The 18,432-nt window shown below is 42.8% G+C and overlaps 1 protein-coding gene across 1 annotated transcript in view; it reads left to right on the top strand.

Annotated features, from left to right (window-relative positions):
• Positions 1–18,432, top strand: part of GJA8 (gap junction protein alpha 8) — a 113,444-nt gene that overhangs the window by 4,849 nt on the left and 90,163 nt on the right. The window lies entirely within an intron of this gene.

The raw sequence follows: 18,432 nt of genomic DNA, 5'->3' as shown, positions 1-18,432 counted from the left end.
CAACAGAGGACAACGAGATCCAGCTCCCTCCTCCAGCCAGTGTCCTCACCTTTTGTGCTTCCTGAATCCAGTCTTGTCCACTGGAATGCCCTGGCCCCCCAAATTGATCTGTGTATCTAAGTTCTGTTGGATACTGGGTCCCCTTCTAGCATAATCAGTGCCACTCCTTGGTGGGGCCTTGGGGATCTCCAAGTCCTGGAGCCTCCTGAGAAATTTCTCTATAGCCTTATAGACCAGTCCAGGCATGCTGTGGAGACACTTTTACAGGAGAACCGCCATCCTGGAACTCGGGTGACCATCCTTACTTCCCTGCTTTCCCTGCTTCAGTTACCTGCTCTCCTGTCTGCTGCACTATCCTGCTTCAGTCACCTCATGGGGGATCATCAGGTAGGAACACAAAAGAAAACTAACTGTATATTTATACTGGCTGCAGAACTATTATAATTACAATAGAAAACCCTAATTAAATAACCAGGTAAAAAAATGGGGAGGGCATTGTAATGCTGCCTCCTGTGACTCAAGAGTACCAACCTCAGGGCGGATTGTTAAGAACCAGGGCACAAACCCCAAACTGGTTGTGAGTTCTATACTTAGATTTCACCAATCAATTATCAAATGCAAGCTCCTCAGGCACTGTAACAAACTTAATGTGGAGTCACAGACAGCGTCTCTGGGTACTCTGGTCTATCTTGCTACCCAGGTGAGCTTTGTGATAGATGATTCTTACACCAAGAATCACAGCAATATTCGGTTGCTTCCAGTTCCAAAGGACTAGTCACTTATCCCAGGTCAATTGCACCAAAAACAGTGCTTGTAGTCAATCCTGTTATAAATTATATAAAGATATATTAAATAGAACAAGGAAACCAGAAAGTTATTTACAAGGTTAAAGCAGGTAAACATACACACACAAATGAGTTACAATTTTAAGTTTTAAAAGGTAATAAAAGTTTCTGTAATCAGCAAGCTCTATATGTCCTCTAGGGCTAACCCAAGCTAAGCAGCTAGGGATCTCTCACGTATGCCTAGAAACATCCCCCACCCCCACCCTTACTTCAAGCAGCGTAGAAATATGAAATTCCTTTTGTTTGGGGTTTTTATCCTCCTGCCATGTGATCTGTGCTGCAAACTCAGCTGATGGTAGGAATCCACTTGTATGATCCATCTTCACAAGGAAGAGAACAGGACAACAAAAGTCTTTTGTCCTCTTGTTGACAGCATGTAGGGAAATTCCAGTTACAAAATCCGTCTGGTATCAGTGGACCTTTCCTATTGGGAAGGGTGTAACACCTTCTTTTGAAGATCAGTCCTACACAAGAATTAGCCTTTCTCTTCTCTCTGGTGACTTACACAGCCACAGAGGCTCACAATGTAACCACTCAAATACCACCTTACAATATGGGATACAGATGTTATAAGTGAGATTAATGCATGCAGCAACTCATAAGCATTCAATGAAGTCTAAACACATTCTTACATTTCTAATGCCTATTTTAACAATACTAACACACAGGTGAGACAGACTGATTCCAGCTATGTATTTGTCAGTGTTCAAATGAGTCTAGGGGACCTTGGCATGAGCTGGCACCTGGTCTGCCAGCATCACAAGCATATCTGAAAGGGGAGAGGCAGGTAGAAGCAGACCAAAGGTGGATCTGAATTGTCAGTCTAGAGATGAAATGTTCCATATTCCATTTTTACTCCTTTCAAACATTTAGTTCCCCTTGTTTAGTGGTGTTTTGCAGCACGGCATGGAGTCTACAGATAGGTTCTTGAATATCATTTCAGTGTAAATATATACTAACTTAAATATATAATGAAGCTATGTAGCATATTTATTAATAAATCTTTTCTCTCCTTTTCTTTTGTAAAGGAGTTTAAGGTTTGAATCGCACAGATTCCTTTCTTGTTAATTCCTATGAGCCTTTTGTTTAAGAATGCCCGGTGACCATTCTCTCCTCCATTCCACCCAGGCTTTTCCCTGTTTCCCTGTGCCATTTGTCTTCTTTCTCCCCTCCTTTGGTTCTTTCTCTTTCAGGATGTCAAATTTTAAACTCCATTGGGTGGATGGGGTTGTTTTACGCTGGAAGCGTTCATGGCTGTTATCAGCAGGCTCTTTGATTTATAGACAATTACAGAGGTGGTTCAAGGTGCTAGCTCTGCTATCCAGATGGCTGGGACTCTGGGATTAAAAAAACCTCAGAACTGAGTCTCAGGTCCTGGGTCAGCTGACTCAGGCTTGCAGGGTTTAGGCTGGGCGGGGGGGGGGGGGGCTAAAAATAGCCGTCTAGACATTTGGGGTCTCACAGCCTTGGCTCCAGCCCGAGCCTAAACACAGCCCAAGCCCCGCAAACCTGAGTCAGCTGACCTGGGCCAGCCGTGTCCATGCCACGGGTCTTTTATTGCAGTGTAGACATATCCTTTGTGTCTGCGATTTCCACCCTTCTGATGTTCTGATTTTAATCAGTATCATTCTGTCCATTGATGCCAAAGTTATCATGTTACAGACACACATCCACACAGAAAAATGCCATCAAATTGAGTGTAAGGCCTTGTGTGCTCAACTAATAATAGTGTTATCACTAAGGAGGACTTCAAGAAAATGGAGGAATGAGGTTTACCTCAGCATTATATTAATATCTTCAGGGCCTCATAATATGGCCATGTTTTTCTTATCTGGATTAAGAAGTTCCTCTTACACCTTATCATCTTTCTAATAAAAAACATTCTTTTCTTTAATAAGAATCTGACTCCCACAAAGAGAGCCAAACACTGGGCTTTTCTGACTTACGCTCTTAAGCTTCCTGTTTACATTGGTTTGAAACTCACAGGTCTGCTAAGCCATCTGCCTGAACTGTGAGCTTCTTGCATTAGCAACTTTCCACCACAGTTCTGCTGACAAAGCAAGATTTGGGGTGCCAGCCCAGCCCTAGAGGGAGGGTATCAGTGCCCCACACTGTCCCTTTCCCAGGTGGGGTTCCAAAGCTGCCTGATGATGCCTTCTCTCCCCCTTACTTTTATCTCCATATATGGCCCCCATCACCATAATATCTCAGCACTTGACAAACATTAATGAATATATTCTCATAACAGCCCTCTGAGTACAATTACTGTTATTCCCATATACCCAGATCGGGAACTGAAGCACAGAGAGACTGCGATTTGCCCAAAGTCAGGTGGAAAAGTCAGGATTGGACCCAAGATCTTCTGAGTACCAATCCTGTGCCATGATCACAAGACCATCCTTCATCAGCTCCCTATACTGCCTAGCCCAAGTGAGGGACTTAAGGGCCTCTTGGAGGAGCACTCTTCTCTCTTTCTCATGTCGACGTGGTCCCCTGTGGCTTTCTACCCTGCCAGTGTGATTCAGGCAGAGCACACAATGCAATGCTGCTGAGTGGAGGGGTTGATGAAGCTTAGCAGACTGGTGGTATACATTACAGTGGTCTCATGAAGCTGGCAGGATTTGGGGGCATGGAGCAGGACAAAGATGTGGGAATGGGCAGGATTGAAGATAGGGTCTAGCAACCTGCATAGAACTTAGAGAAAGGAGGACAGGTTGGAGGGGGTACCAGGAAGTCAATCTGTGTGTGGATGGCCAGTATGCTAGCTACAATTGCAGCACCTCTGTGAATAGTTCTGTTAATAAAGAGCCAGCTTAGTTTTATAATCATGGAGTCCTTGCATTTTATTAACCCAACAGGCAATATATGAAACATAGGGGAGAGGAAAAAACAGAGAGAAACAAAAAGGAATGAACTGGGGGAGGAGAGAGGAAAGAGACCCAGGGAAGAAAGTGAGACCAAGGCAACAAAACAAGGAGAAAGAAGAAGCTGCTCCAAACTGTGGGGTGGGTGTGGATGTGGTCAGGGCAGAGTATTATGTTTTCAGGCAGAAAATAAATGTGTGAAGGAATTAGTAAAAAGAGAGAAAATAGCAGCAGATCAAACAGAGAGTGGAATAATGAAATATAAGTAAGGCCCACAGCTTTTAGATTAGTGAATCACCTTAATTTGTTTTGCTTTCTGTGCTAGTATTTCCCTGGCAGATAGCCCACAGCTCTGTAAATCTGCAGGGAGAGAGATAACAGAATGTTGCCTCTCTGGGGATTTGACTCTTGCTGCTTTGTACCATTCCTGGTAAGCGTATATTTTAAAATATAACATGCCACAGCAGGTGTGTGCAATTAGAGGAGGGCTCCCCAAAATAGCAGACGGCTGTCCATTTTTTAGCATATGGTGTTGCCCTTTTTTCCTTTATCCAACTGTGCAGAAATTTATTCTAAGATGCATCGTATTTTCAAAAACATATTCTAACTAACCTATCTATCTCCCTCCATCTATTCTAATATGACCAGGAAAAGGGGAACTGCTATTTAAAATGCCAACCTTCATGTTGTTTGTGTTAGTGGTAAGAGTTAGTTCTACTCCAGTAGCTAAACAGATTTCAGGCAAACTTGCCTCCCAAAAGTGGATTCCAAATTTCCCTCTGGCTGAAATTTAGCAGCACTGCACAGACCTGCACCTCTTCAATTATTATTATTATTATTTATTAATTACTAAATACATATTTTGTCTTTCTATAGAGTTTCCAAACAGTGAATTAAGTCTCACAACTCCCCTGTAGGGTAGGTCAGTATTAAGATCCTCACTTTACACAAGGGGAAAACTGAAGCACAGAGAATTTGTGGTTTGCTCAACAGTGAGTGCGTCTGTTCTGTGAATAGAATCAGGCCTTCCTGTCCATTGCTTTGAGCACAAGATCAACCTTCCTGATTATTATTATTGTATTATAATGTGATTTTAAATGTAAATATGCTTAAAAAACAGTTTAGCATTAAAAGTTCAAGTCTGGCTTTTATTCCTCATAGGGTTACATATAGGTTGCTGGAGAGGAAGTGCCATCCTCCCAGACAAAGGTTTATAGTCACCCTATGTGTAAAGCCACTAAATCAATGGAGCTGCACCAGTGATGAACCTGTCTGAAAGCATCTGCACCAGATGTAGTGGCATGTAGTTTAGGCCCCCAATGCAGGTTTTTTTTTTTAAAAAAAAACCTGCAAGTGGAAAATGGAGGGATTGTAAGACCTAAGGGCTTCTTTCATTATCTTTTAGGTAGGGTGGTGGTTTGCCCTGAGTGGCAAGGAGAGAGGAGGCAGATTAAAATAGTCTCCTACAGTACTCGGAAACCAAAAACAATAACAGCATCCTGCTAATGCAGGAAAGTCTGCAAGTGAAACTAACTATGAGCAGAAAGTGAAAGCTGATCAGACTGATTTCATTGTCCACTTTGAATGAATTGCAATATGTAAATAAAGTACCAAAATGGAGAAAAGGATTTCTTGACTTTCTAATGCCATTTTCCCAAATTCACTGGAAGTCACTAGCTCTCTATGTTCTGCTAATTAGGTAACATAGCTAAGTGCTGCCTGTCTTCCATTGGCCACTCGTAATTATTCATGGCTACATAATAAGCACACAGTGACTGGTTGTCAGCTCACCACATATACAGAACAGAACTTGCAGTCTTCAGCTTCAAAAACGCAGGCCTCTAATACTGCAGCCAAAAGAGACTTCCCCTATTACCCATCAGCAGAGATAATGACTATATCCTTGTTGTTTAGAGTCTCCAATCACTGTAGTGAAGATTACTATTATAACCACATAGGCACATTAACTGTATTCCATCCATAGAGGGCAGAAGTGCATTTATAAATGAGTATAATACACTGTATTGCATCTTAGCTCGCTGTAGTTAGTAAGCGACTTAATCTACTCAGTCTGGCTATTGCAGCTTCTGTAACCAACTCCTTTGTGAGCAAGTCAGGTCTGGAAATGGAAGGAATGTTGCCATTTCTAACTTGTATGATCCACAGAGGTTGAATTGGAAAAAATAATTATGGTACTCTCCTAAATACCACTGCAAAGCAAGTCCCTCCCACTTCAGACACCAAAATGAGACACCACTGGTAGCAGATCTTTGTGGTATCCCTCTCTGGTTTTTGCATGTTCTGCATGCACCAACATCAGCTTATTACTCATCCTCTTTTTTTTATTTGATTAGCAAAGAAATAATGTAAATGTCAACACTAAAAAAACCCCACTATGCTTCATAGCTAACATGACATTCAGATGAATAGGGGTAGTTCACACCACTCATCTCTATTGCTTCTGGCTGTCTGCAGACTCAGGCAAACAGCACAGCAGTTAACAGCACTAAGTTAACAGCAAGGAAGTTATAGAAATTAGAGATTTTTTTGTCGAGGAAGGTTTAGATTCAGAAGTAACACTCTCTAAGAACTAAGCAAGGTAGCACCATCTAAAAACTAGCTTGACAAGATGGTAAAAGCCATCCTACTTTGATCCCTGGTGATTGGATAGCAAAATTGTCCAGGTTCACTATGGGTACTTTTCACCTTTCACTGAAGCATCAGATACAGGCTACTGCCAACACAAGATACCGCAGTTGATGGTCCAGTGCTCTGAGTTGCTATGGCAAATTTATGTTCCAATAGCTATATTTAACTGTTTCACATTCTTAACCTCTGCCACTTCAATTGCTATTTTGTGCTAGTTTGAAAAGTGTTTGGGGATGATTTGGAAAGTGAGAGGTGATGATATACATGTCAGTTATTATAACTATTCCTCTGCCCTTGGAGGGGTGGGAAGCACCAATTCTGAGCGTTACAAAATGGTCCTGGTCTAACAATTGATTATAATATGCTTTCATATACGGATATAAGCTTGTGAAAAATGGAACTGGTGTGTGTGCAAACTGTGCCTATACCTCCCTACCCATACACTGCATCAAGAGCGGGTGAGAAATGATAAAATGGAACCTAGGGGGAAAACATCATCTCTTCATTTTGATGCAGGCCTAGGTAAATCTTGAAACGTTAAAGGCCCCTTATTGATCAGACCATTGTTGTTGGCAGAACATAGTGGGTTTCAGCATAAACTCAGACATGATATCCAATGGCGCATGAATCCTTTGTCTTGCCCCTAGTACTCTGAATTGTTTTCTATTTTAATGTAGACCCCTACACTTGATGTGGGTGGGGATCAGCAGGGGGTGGGGGCAGAAGAGGGGACACAAGCCTTGTCTTGGGGGCCATGGTATTTACATTCAAGACATTTCTGTCCACACCAGCTGTTCTGTGCATGTTATTTTCAGAAATCCAGTAATCCCTGAGAGGTCAGAGGGTGGAATTGTGTGAATATATTGGGTGACTGAGGTGAAAAGTCTTGAGAGTCCTCAGGCCCTGACACAGGGGAGCTTCAGTCCTCTGGGGAGAGATGATTATGGCTTGCAGACTAGGAGAATCCTGAAAGGAAGGAGGGAACGTGTGATGATTTTGCTGTTGGTCAAGTCTGCTCAGTTTGGTGTTTGCATGCATGGCTCTTCTTTTTTTACACTGCCTGCAAAGAGCACCTGTTCTTTCCTTAACAATGTGTATGTATATATATATATATATATAATATATATATATTTCTGCATTTATATTTAGCCCAATTTAAAAGTCCCCAACAAGTCTGAAAGATGTTGTGGCTTAGAGTGGTGCCTAGAGGCATTGCTAGAGTTCAGGGTTTGTCAGAGTTTCCATTGTAAATCTCCTTTTGAAAGCTTTATAACTCATCGTCCTATTCTGAGCTGATGGGTTCTCTCAAACTGGGAATACACTTTTATTTTTTATTCTCCCAAAGTATGATGAAAATCAGTTTGCTGACCTGTGAGGTATGCACAGCCAAGATTTTCCAAAGGGATTAGTGATTTTGGTTCCCTCCGTTTTTGGGTGCTTAGCTTGCCACAACTTAAAGCAGCCTGATTTTCATCACGTGCTGAGCACCTGCCCTCTGAAAATCAAGCCTCTTTCAAGTGTCTCAAAGGAAGACACCCAACATTTTATTTTGGCAGAAAAAGTTTTCCAGCCAAACTTGACTGTTATCTGATAGGATTACAAAATGAATGAATGAAGGGAACTTGGTAGATCTTTTAGTAAAGGTGTTATCACATGATATCTTACTCTCAATAGCATTAATTCCAATTGGGTTGCTAATGCACATTTGTCAAATGGATTTAAAACTGATTGGAACACTGTAAGCAAAACACAATAATAATAAACCAGTGTATCAGTCTGAGGCGAGGTTTTCATAGGTTGGCAGATTTTGAGGCCAGAAGGACAGCCTAGTCTGACCCCACAGGCCAAAGAAGAAACTCATCCAATAATTTCTGTGTCAAGCCCATAACTTCTGACTGAGCTGTAGCTATATATTTTTTAAAAAATATAAGTCATGATTTACAGACTACAAGTGAAAGAAAATCCACTGTATCCCTTTGGGAAGGTGTTCCAATGGTTAATTACCCGCTCTGTGATGAATTTGGCTCTTGTTACGCATTTTCTGCTAGGTTAAAGAGCTGTCTACTCTTTCCAGTATAGGTTCTTGTAGACTATGATCAAGTCACATCTTAACTGTCTCTGGGATAAACTAAATAGATTGAGCTTTATGCTCTCACTATAAAACATATTTTCCAGGCCTTGAATAAATCTCATAGCCCTTCTGTGAACCTGCTCCAATTTGTCAGTATTCTTTCTGAAGTGCAGATTCCTGAACTTGGACGCAGCATTCCAGTAAAGGTCTTATTAGTGCCATACCCAGAGGTAATGCCACCTTCTGACCCATTTTTTTTTATAGTCCCCCGCTTATACATCCAAGAATCACATTCACCTTCTTAGCTACAATATGCACTGGTACTTATGTTCAGTTGTCAATGTCCAGCAGGATACTGCTAGAATTATTGTTAGGTCTTTGCGTAGCTAATAAATATATGGATGATCTAGAGGGGAGTAAAACAGCACACTGTTAATTTCACATATAGTACTCAAATGGGAAATATTGGAAACATCAGAAAATAATAAAAAAAGGAACCTAGAGAAACTAGAAATATGGGGAGGAAATAAAAAAAATGAGTAAGATCCTGGGAAAAGAGAAACTCGTACATTTAGGGAAAAATAATCCAAAACACACATTTAATGGGAAAGAAAAGCAGAGAAACAGTAATACTTAGAGAAACCTAGGATGAGAGCAAACAGCAAATTAAACTGTGTTTTTGCTGTGAGATGGAGCTGAAAATCTAATGCATTTTTGGTCTGCTACATAATGTTATAAAGTGGGGAGATGATAATACTATCCTATATGCTCATGCATAAGTGCTTTGCTGCACTGGAGCCTGAAGCAGGAAAAAAGCAAGGTGGAAATCAGACACAATTTTATTGAAATAATACTTGCACTTTACATTTTGCAACCACTTTTCAAGAATTAATGAAGACTTACAGCACCGTTGGGAAGTGAATATGTATCATTCCCATTTCAGAGATGAGAAAACTGAGAGATATAAAAAGTTAAGATCAAGATTTTCAAAAATAGGATCCTAGAACTAGGCTTCTAAATCCATATTTAGACTCCTAAATAAGTGATTTTAAAAAAAATGCCGAGCACCCTGTGGCTCTGGGATTTATCTTGGCCCGACATTCTGGGTGCCCAGCAGTTCTGAAAATCCAGGCCACTTATATAGTCGTGTAAAAATGGAATTAAGAAGCTCCTGTTTTTGAAAATCTTGGCCAAAAGCACCCAGTAAGCCCCATGGCAGAACTCTGAGTAGATCTCATTTCTTTTAGATCATGCTGTCGTTAAGACCTGGTATCTTGTGACCTGCCAGCCCTTGAAATGCTCTGGCTGATCAATACATCTCTGGTCACTTGATTAGAGACCTAAAAGTGACAGTTCTTCAACAAAAAAAACTTCAAAAACAGACTCCAAGGAGAGAGTGCTGAATTGGAATTAATTTGCAAACTGGATACAATTAACTTAGGCTTGAATAGAGACTGGGAGTGGATGGGTCATTACACAAAGTAAAACTATTTCCCCATGTTTATTCTCCCGCCCCCCACTGTTCCTCAGACGTTCTTGTCAACTGCTGGAAATGGCCCACCTTGATTATCACTACAAAAGGTTTTCTCCTCCTCACCCCCTTCCCCCCCCCCCCCCCGGTATTAGCTCATCTTGAGTGAGCACTCTCGTTACAGTGTGTGTGGTAACATCCATTGTTTCATGTTCTCAGTGTATATAAATCTCCCCACTGTATTTTCCACTGAATGCATCTGATGAAGTGAGCTGTAGCTCACGAAAGCTTATGCTCAAATAAATTTGTTAGTCTCTAAGGTGCCACAAGTACTCCTTTTCTTTTTACAAATTCTCTCAGGAACTGTAAACTTTCCTCACAGATCCTGGATCTATGATCAGAAAGAAAATATTGTGATTGCCTGTGTGTGTATGTACCATCTTTATATATATGAATTACTAGACATTAGAGAGTTAGGTCAAGATTTTCAAAAACAGCTGCTTAAAGTGCTCTTGGTACATCCATATGTAGGCCTGAAGTTGACGGCCTAGTTTTCAAAAGTCCTGAGCACTGAGTCCTGCTAGGTCACTAGCTTTGGTGCCTGAATATGGATTTAGAAGCCTAACTTTAGCCATCCATTTTTGAAAATCTTGGCTGTAGCCTGGCATGCATCAAACTGATTGGGTTAAGGGTATTTTTCATGTTTAACTCCAAGTTTGTTTCCAAAAGTGAACAGCTGGCACAGCATCTACTTCAAAAAACAAAAATAGCAGGCATGCCTCTGACCCAGAGCTGCCTCCCTGCTAATCTGATTCCTTTTAAGGGTAGGAGCTGGTGGCAACTAAAGCAATTTTCAGTATTGTCCTTGCACGTAGCAGAGAATGAGTGTGTTGGCTCTGGTGAGTGGCACTGTGAGGATTGGGAAACGTTTGTTTTAACTTCCAGTGAAGATATGCCTAAAAAGTCAATGTATGTGTTTTTGTTTCTTGTATGTCAGTGGTTCCCAAACTTGTTCCACCGCTTGTGCAGGGAAAGCCCCTGGCGGGCCGGGCCGGTTTGTTTACCTGCCATGTCCGCAGGTTTGGCCAATCGCGGCTCCCAGTGGCCGTGGTTCGCTGCTCCAGGCCAATGGGAGCTTCTGGAAGCGGCGCGGGCCGAGGGACATACTGGCCGACTGTGGGTCTGTTCGATCACCTGGACTCCTCTCAGATACATTCATTCCCTTGTCCTGATTCTCTTCCCATGCCGTGTCCCATCACACAAGTATTATGTGATAGGGGTAGAAGCGGTGGCAAAAAAAGCTTCAGCTATTTCTGAGAATGAGATTAGGGAAAAATACATTAATACGTGTTAAAAATTCTTACATATATTTTGTTGAGAAGCTTTAGAGGCCCCATGCTTTGGAGCAAGGACTAGAAATTTGGCAAGTGGGTTACTTCGGTGTCCCAGATGTACCTTACACTATTCTCATGAAAAGCTGCCCAAATTTGGCCAAGTTATAAGCCTCTGGAAAATCTAAGTTTGCACTTGCTCAGTAGAGACTTGTGAGGGTTTGCCCGCTAAATTCCCTGAAGATTCCCTCTCCCTGAGCATGCGCCAAACCAGGATCTGAGCAGAATTTTCCTTGCAATCGCTGCTCTTAGAAATGGCAAGCTGTTGTGGCACTGGAACTAAGAGCCGACAGACTCTCGCTCTTGTGCTGTCAGTGCTCCCACTGGAGGGCCCCAGAAAGAGTGGTGGATGAAGCCACCTGACTCAAATGCAGAGGGATGAGGTGTCGGGCCTCAGAGGGTGGGTGGGACAAGGAGCTGATGAGGAAGGAAGGGAGGGGAGATTGGGACCAGGACCCAACTGGCGGGGACTTACTGGGCCATGATACTGAAACAAGGAGCCAATGAGAAATGGGGAGGTGTGGGGAGAAGACGGGAATGGGAAACTAAGATTGGACGAGGAGCTGGAGTGGCAGGGAAGAGGTAGGGCTAGATGGGCAAGGGGAGTAGAACAAGGAGCCTATGAGGAGAACTGGAACTGGGATGAGAGAGGGGCAAGACAGTAACTGGATGAGGATCCCAGGTTGTGGATACAATGTGACTAGCTGGACAGGGAGCGTGGGACTGGAATGAGAAGTCTCAGGGGGTGGTGCCTGGGACTGTTACAGGAGTGGGTGGGTGAGGGTCTGTGGCCTGCAATGTGCAGCAGATCAGACTAGATGATCACAATGGTTCCTTCTGGCCTTAAAGTCTATGATTGGGGCCAGAGTTTGTAAATCAGTCTGTAAAGCACTTTATGATCCCCCTGTAACAGACCCCTAACCTCTGGCTGAGTTACTGAAGTGCTAAAATAATGATTTAAATGACTTCAAGTTACAGAGAATCCATCATTTACTGTAGTTTAATCCAGCAAGAGACCAGTGATCCATGGTTCAGAGGAAGGTGAAACCCCCTCCCTGGGTCTCTGCCACTTTGACCTGGGGGAAAATTCCTTCCCGACCCCAAATATGGTGATCAGTTGAACTATCAGTATGTGGGCAAGACCCACCAGCTGGACACATGGGAAAGAATTCTCTGTAGTAACTCAGAGTCCTCCCCATTTAGTGTCCAATCTCTAGCCATTGGGGATTTTTTTCCTATTAGCAGTCGCAGATAGACCACATGCCATTGTGGTCAGTCTCATTGTATCAACCCCTCCATAAACTTATCAAGCTCAGTCTTGAAGCCAGTTAGGTTTGTTGCTCCCCACTGCTCCCCTTGGAAGATTGTTCCAGAACTTCACTTCTTTGATGGTTAGAAACCTTTGTATATTTCAAGCCTAAACTTGTTGATGGCTAGTTTATATCCATTTGTTCATGTGTCCACATTGACCCTTAACTTAATAACTCCTCTCCCTCCCTGGCATTTAATCCTCTGGTGTATTTAGAGAGAGCAATCATATCTCCCCTCGGCCTTTGTTTGGTTAGGCTAAACAAACCAAGCTCCTCGAGTCTCCTCTCGTAAAATAGGTTTTTCATTCCTCTGATCGTCCTAGTAGCCCTTCTCTGCACCTGTTTCAATTTGAATTCATCTTTCTTAAACATGGGAGACCAGAACTGCACACAGTACTCCAGATGAGGTCTCACTAGTGCCTTGTATAATGGCAATAACACTTCCCTGTCTCTACTGGAAATACCTCGCCTGATATATCTTAGGATTGCATTAGCCTTTTTCATGGACTCATCACATTGGCGGCTCATAGTCATGCTGAGATCAAAGAATACATCCAAGTCTTTTTCCACCCTCTGTCGCTTCTAATCCTGCAAACACTTAAGCTTGTGTGTAGTTTATCCACCTGGAGTCACTAGTACTACTTACATGAGTAAAGTTACCCATGTGCTCAAGTGTTTCCATGATTGACGCCTGTATAACATACAGTATAGAAAGGGATCACCTCATCTACCACTGAAATGCAGTCAGCTCTGAGGTGGAACAGGGCAGATGGGATGTAGCAGCACTACACAACTTCAGACAGGAAGCAAAAAAGAAAAATATATTGCAGACTTTCCGATCTCTACGTTCCCTCAGTGAGGTTTTTTTTTTAAACTGCAAGCTCAATATCATTGTTTTTATTATTTTTATGGGAAGTGCTTCTACATCAGGAGTCGGCAACCTTCAGCACGTGGCCCATCAGAGTAATCCGCTGGCGGGCCGTGAGACATTTTGTTTATGTTGACCATCCGCAGGAATGGCCCCCCGCAGGTCCCAGTGTCCGCAGTTCGCCGTTCCTGGCCATTGGGAGCTGCGGGAAGCAGCGCGGGCTGCAGGGAGCTCTCATCAAACTAGCCGAGAGAGAGAGCAGGGGTGCTGTGTTCCCCTTAATTTGATCCTTCCATGTGAGTCTTGGGTAGATTTAGGGGATTCCTGGCCACTATCTGAACTAGTAATTAGAGCTGAGTAAATAAATTGCAACTAATAATTTGTTAAATGTAGCCACTTTTCTGCAAGTAGAATATCTGCTAACAGATCACCAGTCCCTCAGAAGTATTTGCTATTCCAGTTTAATTAACAGTTATTTTTAAAAATATGTTACTGTTGGATTTATTGCAGATATTCAGAATTGTGATTGGTCAGATAAGTCACATGGTGGTGTTTCTGTTTCCTGAGTGGATGAACACCTCTAGTGTGAATATTTGCATATATGAATTTAAAATTTGGCTTCAGTGAATGCTCATACGTGATTGAAATTGAAATTCCCAGTTTTTGACAATCAAATCCTATTTCTCAAACATTCCTGGGTAGAAAAGAAAGGGGTGTGTGTGAGGTCAAATAAATTAATCTAAAAATGTGAACAAATATTTGCTGGGACAAAAAGATATGTTTTTACATCAGTTTCCCAGATCTACTAACGAAAGGTGTAAATTCATTTTACCGGTTTCCTTTCACCCCATTCACCATGGAGATGCTGTAACTATGGTGTTTAGAGGAAAGTTTAAACAACACATCCAGTTGTTGAAATTCCCATGGTCTCACAAGGAACTTCAGTCATCATGGCGGTACAAGTGTCAGGTAGTTAAGGCTAAGATATTACCTTAGAAAACCCCAACCACTATGACCAGCTGTATCCAATGCCTGCTTGAAGCCCAGCAGGAACATAGGAGTCACCATTCTGGATCAGGTCAGTGGCCCACTGTGACATTTCACTCCATATTCTTTATAAAAATATGCTTATACTATGAATATGACATAACTGAGGTGTACTTTATGCAAGATGGGTCTTGTAAAATATCATTGGAAAGGTTATGATTTACTGAATGCGATTATCCAATTTGTATGCCTGTATCATTTTTGTATCTGAAGTTAGGAATATTGACTATGTATCTGTATTTCAACTATGCTACTTTGGGTGACGCCCACTGCTAACACTTCAGGTACAACAATGGAAAAGCCAGACACGGCTGATGGCCCATCAGCGAGGACATTGGACTGTGGAAAGGCTTGGCCTTCTTGCCGACCCATACTGCCACGGACTCATGGACACTGTAATACTACAGGGTCAGGTGGTCTTGTCACTTGATACTAAACATTACCTGGGATTTCTTGTTCCTTTCCACTGGAAGGGAGGGGGTGATCAAGTTTGGGAAACAAAGGATTCCCGCCTTATGTAAATCCTATTTAAGGGTGGGGAGGAAGGCAAACGGCACTCCTCTCCGTGGCCTGTCTGCCCAAGAAGAAAGACTGCTAAAGCCACCTGAAGGGAAGGCAAGGGGGGAGTCCAGTCTGAAAGGAAATATAACTGGAACTCTGAACCACAGAAACTTTGCAACCTGTCTAAAATAACATTTAGGGTGAGAATTTACATTTTGTAACCTGTTTCTTAAGTATATTGAGCTTAGCTTGTGTGTGTTGCTTTATTTGCTCAGTAATCTGCATTGTTTGGTTATCTCTTATATTCACTTAAAATTCACCTTTTGTAGTTAATAAACTTATTTCTTGTTAATTACATAAACTGGGTTATATGCTGTCTAACTGGGAGGGGGCGAATTTCATAAAACCTTTGGGTTTGTACCCCTCAAAGGGAGTGGGCACCAAGTGTTGGGGCAAGCCCCTAAGGCTGAATCTTTTCAGAGTGGATCTCTGTCTCTGTGCAGCTGGGCGTGGCCCTGCCTGTGTACTTGTCAGGAAGAAGCTTGTGAGCCTAACCCAGCAAGGCCAGGTAAGGGGACCCAGGCTGGCAGAATAGGCCGACTCCGTGGCATCCCAGCACATCAAGTGAAACCCCAAAGGGCCCAAACCCATCACACCCACTTAATCTGATATCCTGTCTCCAACACTGGCCTGCACCAGGAACTTCAGAGAAAGGTGCAATTATGGAATGACCTAAAGTGGAAGCATCTTCCTAATCTCAGGCTAGATGGGCCTACTTTTCAGAGGTACTGAGCACTCACAGCACCCACTGACTTTAGCTGCCATTGTGAATGCTCAGCAACTTTGAAAGTCCGGGTCTTAGTGGTTGGTTTATGCCTTGAAGGATGAGGTTTATTTTCCTTATATTTGTCCTATGTAACTGTAATGTTCTCAACTAGATAAATGTCTGCTCCTTTTTTGATCCTATGAAACTCTTGGCAATGAGTTCCATGGGAAACAGTGTTTTGTTTCCAGTTTATCACTTTGAAATGTGTTGTCTTTCAATTTTGTTGCCTAGACTCTTGTTCTCATATTATGAGAGGGGAAAGCGGAATTCTCGGCCATTCATTATTTTGTGTACCTCTCTCGGGTCTTCTCTCATTTGTCTCCTCTCTGAACAGTCCCATTATCTGCTGTCTGGATGGAGCAGACTATAGTCTTGAATTCATCCTGGTATCACTGTCTTGTCTTGTTAGGTTTGGCCTTAGGGATTTTTTTTAAATATAGATTTTCTTTTTACAGGATTAACTTTTTTTGCTTTAAGAGCCTGGTTGGACATAGCTCAGAATCAGCAATCCAGACCTCAAGCAGCTGAGCAGCTAAAGGCTGTAGAATGAGGTTGACTGCTGGATTGTTGAGACAGCCCCTTTATTTGACATGCTATATCAGATAGGAGGAGATGCTGATCTGGTTTGAAGCGCAACAGGAGGAGACGCTGTGACATCATGGAGCTGGTACATTCTAATTAAATTAACCAGGAATTCCAGCTGACGCTCCAGGAATCTGAGTTAGTGGGAACAGGAAACTATAATATGGAGCAGGCCCCAGTAAATTAGCATTGATGCAGAATGAAAATCTTTTATTCAGAATGCTTTGTAAAGTAAATGACAACTGTACCTTGACTTAGGCTATGAGGAAGACAAAGATTGAGTGCCAACTCCAATGCTGAATTTTGTAAGTATTATCGACTTAGCTCACACCCTTAATGCCATCTGCCCATCCTTCCAATCCAATACGATGTGCAAGAAATCTGCCTGAAAAGACAGCTCTTGCTCCCCTGCTCACTGGCAGTTAGAACTAAATACTCCCTTTGTGATATGATTTGACAGGCAGTCTTGACAATGGATTCCGAGCATCATAAGCATATGAACTGTCAGCAAATGCAAACATCCATCCATCACACATCCTCCATCTGTGATATCCAGGAGGCAGCTAGGGAGGCGTGCAGAAGAGAATGGGAGCAGGAGAATATATGCTCAGTACTTGGCTTTAATGCACGTTTTCTAGGGAATGGTTGGGGTGTGATCTTGTCAAAGAGATGGGCATGAACCATGTCCTCAGGTGTGAACATCCTTGAATTTAGGAGGGTCGAAATCTTAGTACATATCCATATTTTAATTTCCCAGCTCTACCCCATATTTATAATGAGTAGGATCAAATACCCTTGCGTTTTTTAGGATGCGTTTGATTAGAGTGGGGCTTTTACACTTTGGACCCATTCCTTCTCAGAAATTTAAGATTAGTCAGGCCTGGTTTAATGCTTGGATGGAAGATCTCCATAGAAAACCGAGGGCCTGGTGTGAGAACTCAGTGGCCCAATTTTCAAAGAGGTGAGTGCTCAAGTGCATGTGTGCACTTGTGCATTAGCCTGACTTAGGCACACAAAGCTCCAGATGCATGTGCATCCTGGCAGTTTGCATGCATCAGATAGGCACACTCAGAAATGCCTGTGCACTACTTTGAAAATTTGGAGCACTAGAACTCATCTTTCCTGCGTGGTGCTGGGGGACACTGTGTTGCTGAGGGTGCAGTCTTTCAGATGAGATGCCAAATCAAGGTTCTGACCACTTGTGGCCTCAAAGACACCGTAAAACTTTCCCCAAGAGTGGTGGTCCTATCCTTGGTTTCCTCACCTACTTCCAGCTTGAGTAATTATGTTCTCCGTAAATTTTCCCTTCATTTTCAACAGGATACAATGATCCCCCTTGTTTCTGCTTTCCAGCCTTCTAGGTCCCATGGGTTGGGAGGTGAAGTTGGGATGGCGGTAGGAGGGGAGACCCTTTGAGTTTGACAGATGGAGCAGGGGAGAAAAGAAGCTTGTGGGCTGAGAGGTGGCAGCAAGGGAAGGACAAGAGCCTCTGAGTTCAGTTTGGGAAGGAGAGAAGTCAGCTGTTTGGACAGGGGAGAGAAGGGGAGTTTGTAGGTTGGACAGCCTAATCTTGTGAGAGATGAGTGCCCCAAACTGTCTTTGAAGACAGCGATGAGTGTGGGTGGTCAGTCCTCTCAGGATCAGGTGGCTAGAGGAGCCCTCTCAAGGCCCTCTTCCTGGTTGACTGATTTTGATGGAAGCACAATTGAACTCTTCAGGCTGGATTTTGCTACCCTTCATCCTTTTGAGAACATCTTGCAGAGCTACAACCAGTGCTGTTTGTCCCTAGCTGGCTTCCTGTGTTCCTTCTCTTCTCTGATAAACCAGAGGGTGTGGGGTGTTCCCTTGACTCCACCAGCTGGTAAAACAATAGTTTTTCAACATTTATAGTTGGCCATATATTTCCTCCGACCCCCACCCCTCAAACACCCAGAATTCCAAGCAATGGCTCACGTTTGTTTTGGGAATCTCTGTGATAGCTGACAGGCAGAAGTTGGGATGGAAACC

This window comes from Natator depressus, chromosome 1 (genome assembly GCF_965152275.1).
Source record: "Natator depressus isolate rNatDep1 chromosome 1, rNatDep2.hap1, whole genome shotgun sequence".
Classification (NCBI taxonomy): domain Eukaryota; kingdom Metazoa; phylum Chordata; order Testudines; family Cheloniidae; genus Natator; species Natator depressus.
The sequence above is the reverse complement of the archived record's forward strand: the minus strand, read 5'-3'. Positions and strand labels throughout refer to the sequence as shown.